This window comes from Vulpes vulpes, chromosome 8 (genome assembly GCF_048418805.1).
Source record: "Vulpes vulpes isolate BD-2025 chromosome 8, VulVul3, whole genome shotgun sequence".
In the NCBI taxonomy this organism is placed as follows: domain Eukaryota; kingdom Metazoa; phylum Chordata; class Mammalia; order Carnivora; family Canidae; genus Vulpes; species Vulpes vulpes.
This window is the reverse complement of record NC_132787.1, coordinates 31,355,692-31,363,923: the sequence shown is the minus strand read 5'-3', so window position 1 is coordinate 31,363,923 and position 8,232 is coordinate 31,355,692. Positions and strand designations below refer to the sequence as shown.

At 34.9% G+C, this 8,232-nt stretch overlaps 1 non-coding gene across 1 annotated transcript; it reads left to right on the top strand.

Moving 5' to 3' along the window:
• The first annotated feature begins 6,426 nt into the window (after nt 1-6,426).
• TRNAG-UCC (transfer RNA glycine (anticodon UCC)) lies at nt 6,427-6,498 on the top strand. The gene has a single exon. It is a non-coding gene; the product is annotated as a tRNA-Gly (tRNA).
• The last annotated feature ends 1,734 nt before the right edge of the window (nt 6,499-8,232 follow it).

The following is an 8,232-nucleotide window of genomic DNA, read 5'->3' as shown; positions in this document are numbered from 1 at the left end:
AAAATAGAACTACCATATTGTTGTGACTGTATTAAATTGACATTGTTAAGTAGAGCCCTGGTATGTCAGAATGTAAGCTATGGTTCAACGAAAGACCACAGGGAGTCAAGGTAGAGTAGTTTATTACTCATAGATTCCAGAGAACATACACAGCATGCATCAAGGAGGCCTCTTAGAGGTCAAGGCGCGGTGTAGGCAGATAGTGGTAGAGTCTAAGGCATATGCCTATATTAGGGTACTGGTCTAAGGCCAAATTGGTCAATACAAACCAGAAGAGTGGGGTTTTAGTAGGCTTTGCAGGGTTTTTTTCTAAGGAGCACACAAAGGGAAGGCCTCAGGAGGCAAGAGAGATTTTATCACAAGGGTCATTGAGGAAAGTCACATCAGGAACTTAACATTTATTTGCCAGCTGCTATCTGAGGCAGGCACTTGCATGAGAGACTAATGTCAGGTTAAGGCACCTGCAGTCAGCTTGCCCAAACAAAATGGATGCCCATGCAGTAATATCATGGGGTAGATTAGCTGAACTCTTGATACATGTTATTCAGTGATCCTAGTTCTGGATGGACATCCAAAGGAAATGAAATCACAATACCAAAGAAATCTCTGCACCCCCATGTTCACTATGGCATTATTCACAATACTCAAGACATGGAAGCAACCTAAGTTACCAATGATGAAAGAATGATAGAGAAAATACCTACAATGGAATATTATTCAGCCATATAAAAGAAGGAAAGTCTGTCATTTGCAACATGGAATGACATTGAGGACAGACATTATGCTAAGTGAAATAAGTCAGGAGGAGAAAGACAAATATTGTTTGATCTCAGTTATATGTAGGGCCTAAGAAAGTCAACTCATAAAAACATACAGTAGAATGGTAGTTGTGAGGGGCTGGGTGTTAGAGAAATGAGATGTTGATCAAAAGGTACAATATTCTAGTTATAAGATGAATAATTTTGGGGGACCTGCTGCACAGCATGATTATAGTTCTAAGTAGTCTCAGTGCTGGATTACAGACTTGAAAGTTGCTAAGAGAATAGCCAAAATTGTTCTCACCATTAAAAAAAAAAGTAATTATGTGCAGTGATAGGTGTGTTAACTAGTCTTTTTGTGATAATCATTTTGCAATGTATACATGTATCAATCACATTGTACATATTAAATTTACACAATGTTATAGGCCAACTCTATCTCAATAAAGCTAGGTTTAAAAAATGTTAAAAGTAATTGATTTGTGATAAGGTACCATGGGATCTAGGTGGGAGGACCACTTACTGTAGTATATATCTTTTTATAAAAATTATTTTTTATATATTAAGTTTTCCAAAAAACCCTGCTATATAAACATATAGTAGACAAAACAATGTTTTGTACATGAGTGACTGGAAAATTCTTTAACTCAGTGACTGTAATATTAAAGAAGAAAGTAGCATTTAAGCATATGAATAAAAATATCCTACTATTGTTTACTTTAAAAGTAGAGTTTAACAAAAAAAAAAACTTTCACAAGATAGTGACCCCAAAAATAGATTTAAACATTTTTCAAAAATAAGGTTCCCTAAATACCTCAAATTTAACTTCTCACAATTACCAGGTGGGTCTCCAATCAGTCGCAGGTTTATCAATATCCTCCTGATAACAGTCCCTTAGGTTCATAATCACCACGATTTGCAGTCTCCAAAGATCCCAGATCTACCATCTCCTGGGGGTCAGTCTCCAGCCATATTTGAAAAATGGAGCCCTTATCAAAGTCAGTTTCTGGAGACTCCATCCATTGCTTTCTTGAAATCTCAAAGATCTTACAGCACTAGAATTAGTGGCCACCTTCCATTTCAATGGACAGAATCTGAAAAAAAAAAAAAAGAGATAAGCAATATGAGAAGGATGCCATCTAATTGATACCATGGACTCATTATTTTTATGCAACCCAGTGTTGATGCTAATATTCTGGCATATACCATGAATAACAGGTGAAATAGTTACTTGGACACAACAATTTCTCACTGAGCTCATTAAATAGGGGACTCATCTCTCTTCCTACCTTATTTTTCCCTTCAGAGAAAACCAATCAAGGAGACCAATGAAATCACGCAACTGCAGTTCACTCTTCTTATGAACTTCATCACTCTAGGTAGAACAAAGTTTCCAAATTGTTACAGGTCAGGCCAGATGCAGTGTTTTGTAGGTTTAAGAGACTTCTGAATGGATGTGAAGCTCAAGAAGGGAGAAATAAAAGAAGAGGAATGTAGCAGGCACAAAGGTAAGGCAGTATATAAAAAATACCAAATTTTAGAAAAATAAAATTCAAATGATATCACCCAACATTGTGTTGAATATTAATAGTTTTGGAGAATAATGAAATTGAAAATGTTTCAGAGAAAGAAAGCATATAAACCAATAGAACTTCCTTCTCCATTGGCCTCCTGGGGGAAACTGGCATCTTTAGATCCAGGAACCGAAAAGCTTCCAGTACCTTCTTCCACTAGCCCTGGCACAATTACTTGCACTTCACAAAAAGTTAAAAGTTTTCCTTTCCTCTTAATGGTCACAGTTACGTATTGCTCACTCATTCCCCTGGAGGTAAGCCTTTGTTTTACTAGGACCAAGGCAAAAATGGTGATACCTGAAAGGAAAATCATATTATCTTCATCTGTAATGCCCATGTGGTCATTCTGATTTAGGCTTCTTAATTCATGTGAAATAATGGTTGTCTTCCTGCTTTTATCAATATCTTTTTTACTTTGTTTCAATTTATGGGTAACAGAGAAACCATTCAGATTTGCTGTCAATAATATGAATCAATTTAAAAGGCTATCTTTGGGACACCTGGGTGGCTCAGTGGTTGAGCCTCTGCCTTTGACTCAGGTCATGATCCTGGGGTCCAGGGATCAAGTCCTACATCAGGCTTCCTGCAGGGATCCTGTTTCTCCCTCTGCTCTGCCTGTCAATTTGTATCTCTCATGAATACGTAAAAAAAAATCTTAAAAAAAAAAAAGGGCTGTCTTCAAATGTAAGTATTGATTGGTCTTTCACAAAGATCCTAGGTCTGTCACAGATTTTTTCAAGACGGTATGCTCATTGCTCATACTCTATTCTTGCTTCCAGTGCTATAAATCCTCTGTTGTACAAGGCTACACTCATCATCACCAACAAGATGCTTTTACTACTCTGTCTTGTTTACGACTTCCCAAAATATTACCTACCATTCATCTAACTCATAAATTTTTAATTTTGTTTCAACACCAATTACATATTTTTAAGCCTCGTATACTGCCAGTTTCAGAAAAAGTGGCTATTTCCTTTCTAATATACTTTTGGACTTATTGCCATATATATATACACACACACATATATGCACACAATTATATATATATATATTTATATATATATAAAATTTCCTTCTTCAGGGGCTCCCTGAGGGGGTAGGGAGGATGGCATTCTCAGAACTGAGTTCCAAAGGTCTTTTGGCACCTTCTGCTGACCCATGACCAATGATCTGCACTTCACAAACATCAGAAGCTTTATTCTCCTATTAATAATCATAGTCACTTGTCTTCCTTCCTTCCACAGCTGAAAGTCTTTGTTTCTCCAAGACCCAGGAAAGAAATGGTTGGCATCTGAAGGTCAAACTGCATTATCAAAAAAAAACAAAAACAAAAACAAAAACAAAAACAAAAAACAAAAAACAAAAAAAAAAAAAACAAAAAACCACAACTGCATTATCACCATGGATAATCCTTAAATTTCAATATATTCACAGACCATCTGTCAAAAATACGTTTCAATGCAGAGTACTCTCAAAATACAGTTATTGGTTGTGTTTTTCCAGCAAGTTCATGGATCATCATATATTTTGAAGAAAAGTCTACTCATCTCTAACCCTTATAGATCTGTAAAGACTTCACTGCAAAAGAACTAATTCGTAGTCAAATAACTACTTATGAACTTTCTGCACTTTTTAAAAAAAGAATTTATTTATTTATTCATGACAGACAGAGAGAGAGAGAGGCAGAGACACAGGCAGAGGGAGAAGCAGGCTCCATGCAGGGAGCCCGACGTGGGACTCCATCCCAGGTCTCCAGGATCATGTCCCAGGCCAAAATCGTCACCAAACCGCTGGGCCACCTGGGCTGCCCCAACTTTCTGCACTTTTAATCTTGTTTATTGAGTTTACAGAATCCGTAGCCATTACTCATTTAGTCCTTGAAAGTTTCATCTGTTTTCAAAGCCAGGCATACATTTTTAAACCTCCCTGAAAAAAATCAATAACTGATAATATCAGACACAGCTGTTACCAAACCTTTCTACTGTATACCACTATGACAGTTCTTATACGTTTTATATCTTTAATTTTTTACACATTAACTTTATGCCATTAACTAAAGCTAGAGAAAAAGAATGCTTTATTCAGCTTTATAGCTTCTATTACTAGGACAGTCTCTTAAATACAAGAGTTCAATAATATTGTAGAGAAAGTATCTATATTAATAAAACACCCACGGACTGATTTTATTTTTAAAGATTTATTTATTTATTTTAGAGAGGGGTGGCAGAGGGAGAGACTCCTCAAGCAGACTCCCCACTGAGTGTGGAGCCCAATATATGGCTTGATCCCACAACCCTGAGATCACGACCTGAGCCTAAAATAAGAGTGGAACACTCAACTGACTGAGCCACCCAGGCCCCCCCGAACTAATTTTAAATGTAACTTGAAGAAATTTATTTCTATGTAAACTCTAAAATTCACGTTTTTAGTTTTGCAAAACTCATACATGTTTGAGTTTTCTGTTTTCATTTAAGATGAATGAATTTCAAGAATAAAATGTCATCTACAGTTGTTAAGATATTCCTTTCCTCTTGTACCAGGTACTTTCCAAGTGGAATCATGGCTTCACTGAGCATCTCATGAGAACAGTTTCTTGACTTGATAATCACCATCATTTCCATTGTCTCTGTGGATCTCAGATCTCCCATCTCTCACGGTCAAACTCTCATATTTGAGTACAAGAACCTTAGTCAAAGTAATTTTCAGGACAGTTAGTTTGCAGGGGAAAGGCTGAGGGATGAACTGATAGCACCATCCAAACAGGTTTAGGGTATTTTTATCAATGGAACTATCTAAAATTAGTATAACAGAAATAGAATTAGAAGAAATGATTTCAATATACAAATATGAAAATTTAGGTCACCATGAAGAAAAATCCATTTTTTAAATTATGAGATCTAGCCTAAAAACATTGCAAATTTACCTTCTCTATACATATTCAAATAGAAGCTAGTGACTATTTCTTGGAGATGGGGTAGAAAATTTCTTTACATTAGAAAGCCTGTTGAACTAGAACAACTGTAAGTATCCATATAACCTTAAAATTTGAAGACTTTTCAAATTCAATTTTATTTTTTAAGGTTTAAATTTTAAATTGTTTTCAGTTTCTTGTAATATCGGTTATTGTAACTATTAAGTCACAAGTCTTAATTGATTTTTCACGTGAATTGACTGTGTTCTTTAATATGTAATTTTTTAAACAAAAAATCCTTCTGAAATGAAGTTCTGAAAACCTTGAGATTCATATATATTATCTTGCTACTTAAAAGTAGATCAATAAATCTTCAAATAATTTAACAAAAAAAATAGAAAATTCTTTGATGACACTATATTTTCAAATCTTGGTATTTACCAAATACAAGATTCATTGTAAAACTTTGGTGTGTACACAGATCCTTCCCTTCGGTATTTGACAAAATATAAACCTATAATCAGTAAACAGTAAAGACTGTTTGAAGTTGAGAACTCATCAATAGGTCTATGAACTGGTTAGCTACTGAGGCAGTTACATATTCCATGTACAAGGTTATAGATTTTAATCTTGAAACCACACTGCCATAGTTCAATTCTTGGCTATACTATCATCTATTAATTAGGTGACCTTTGCTAAATTACTGAATCTTTATGTCTCAGGATCATAGACGTAAAATAAATTAATAATACTACCCTCCTCATAAGGTTATAGAGGGGATTAAATAAGTTAATATTTGTAAAGTACTAAGAAGAGTGTCTTGCACCTAATACAATATTAAGTGTTTTTAAAATAAAAATAAAATTAAAAAATAAAACTTCCTATTTGATACTAATGAAAAATTTGTCAGCAGAAATTTTTAATGGGATTGGGATCACAGCAATTGTTTTGCTCATGTAGATCATATCTTACACTATCTTTATTTCACCCCATTAAGAACAGTTAATGAGGAGATCTGCATGAAAGACAGCTACCAATTGGTTGAGCAAGATGCCATAGGACGGTTCCACCTGAATCAAAGGGTTAAGGCTATCAAGCAATCGGTATGTTCCCTAAAATCATCATGTTATTTCTTTATAGAATATGATATGGATTAGGTTTTTAAATATCAAATTGCAAGCAGGCATTGGTGGTGTAGTGGTGAGCATAGCTGCCTTCCAAGCAGTTGACCTGGGTTCGATTCCCGGCCAATGCAGTGCCTCCCATGTACTCCCCCCTCCAAAAAAAAATCTAATTGCAGAAATTATTAAAACTCTTCAAATTAATTAGACAGAACCTCCTTGAACTATTCACCTGACTGAAAATGACCTCTTTCCTTGTAAAACTGGCAGTTAGCAACTATCTAGAAGAGACAAATTATAGGGGGAAAATGCATATAATGTCATAATTAATAACAACAAATGCTAATATACTTTAAAACATTTTAACTATAATTTTTAAGGCTGTTTATGACTCACTGTTCATATTCATTGTAGAAAAACTGGAAAATACAGGAAAAAATAAAGAAGTGAAAACTTCACTCTAATGCTACTCCTCAGAAAAAAATAAACTTTAACATTTGGTAGATTTTTATGTATTTTCTTTCTTATGCATATTTTTCACAGTTGAGATCATACTGTGTGCCCAACTTTCCATAGGGCCTTTGTAATTTAAATTATAATTATCTAGTTACTAATAATAATGATACAAACTTGTATAACTATTAAGGTACTATAGTTTAGTCTATGAAGCACTTTAATTTATTTTATCATCTTCCTTAATGTATCATTTGAATTGTCTTTTTTTTCTTTTTAAAATACTGCTGCAAAAAAATTACACTTGTATGGAAAGTTTCCTACATGTATTTTGGATCCTTTCCCTACAGCAGATGCCCAGAAGTAGAAAAGTAGAATACTTCAAATTTTCATTGTGACTCTGCTAAATAAATTTCATGTCACATGATTAATATTTAAATTGTACCTATTTAGAACCTCAAGATACATCTAATAGTTTTTATTGCCATTTCAGCTTGCTATGTGAATTTTTTCTTTCTACTTAAGAATTCAGTTTCTCAGGTTGGAAGTAGATATGTTCACAGTCCAGACTCGATATCTGTTTTTAAATTATGCAGATTAAATATTTCTACAAGTTTCTATTAATTTTTCAAAGAAAAAAAGAAGCCTAAATAATGCCAGGCTGTGAAGAGAAGAAGTGAAATGCATGATTGGGGCTCCCAAATATTTTCATTTGAATTATTTGGATAGATTACAATACTGACAAGGAAGTCAATAATTATAAAGATTAAAAGGAGGATAAACAGCATCCTTACCTTTATATTCACAATCAACAGAGCATTTCCTTTTTTTTTCAACATTTATTTATTTTAGAGAGAGAGTGTGTGAGCAGGAGTAGGGGCTGAGGGAGAGGGAGAAGGAGAGAAGCAGACTCCCCACTGAGCACAGAGCCCTACCCAAGGCTCGATTGCACCACCCTGAGCCAAAAACACGAGTAAGATGCTGAATCGACTGAGCCACTCAGGCACCCCAATGCATTTCTTTTCTTTTTTTTTTTTTTTTAAGATTTTATTTATTCATGAAAGACACAGAGAGAGAGAGAGGCAGAGACACAGGCAGAGAGAGAAGCAGGCTCCATGCAGGGAGCCTGATGTGGGACTTGATCCCTGGACTCCAGGATCATGTCCTAGGCCGAAGGCAGGTGCTATACCGCTGAGCCACCCAGGGATTCCCACCCCAAAGCATTTCTTAAAAGAGCAATGTGCTCTCTTAACTGCAGTAAACAGCTTGGGCTTTAATTATATAAATGATTATATGAATGATTGCATCCACTTTGGCCCTCAAGTGGAATTTATGCAAGATTTCATATTCAACAAAAATGGGAAATGAGAAGAGTAATACATTTTGATCATAAAAATGTGACAATCTGGGCTTCT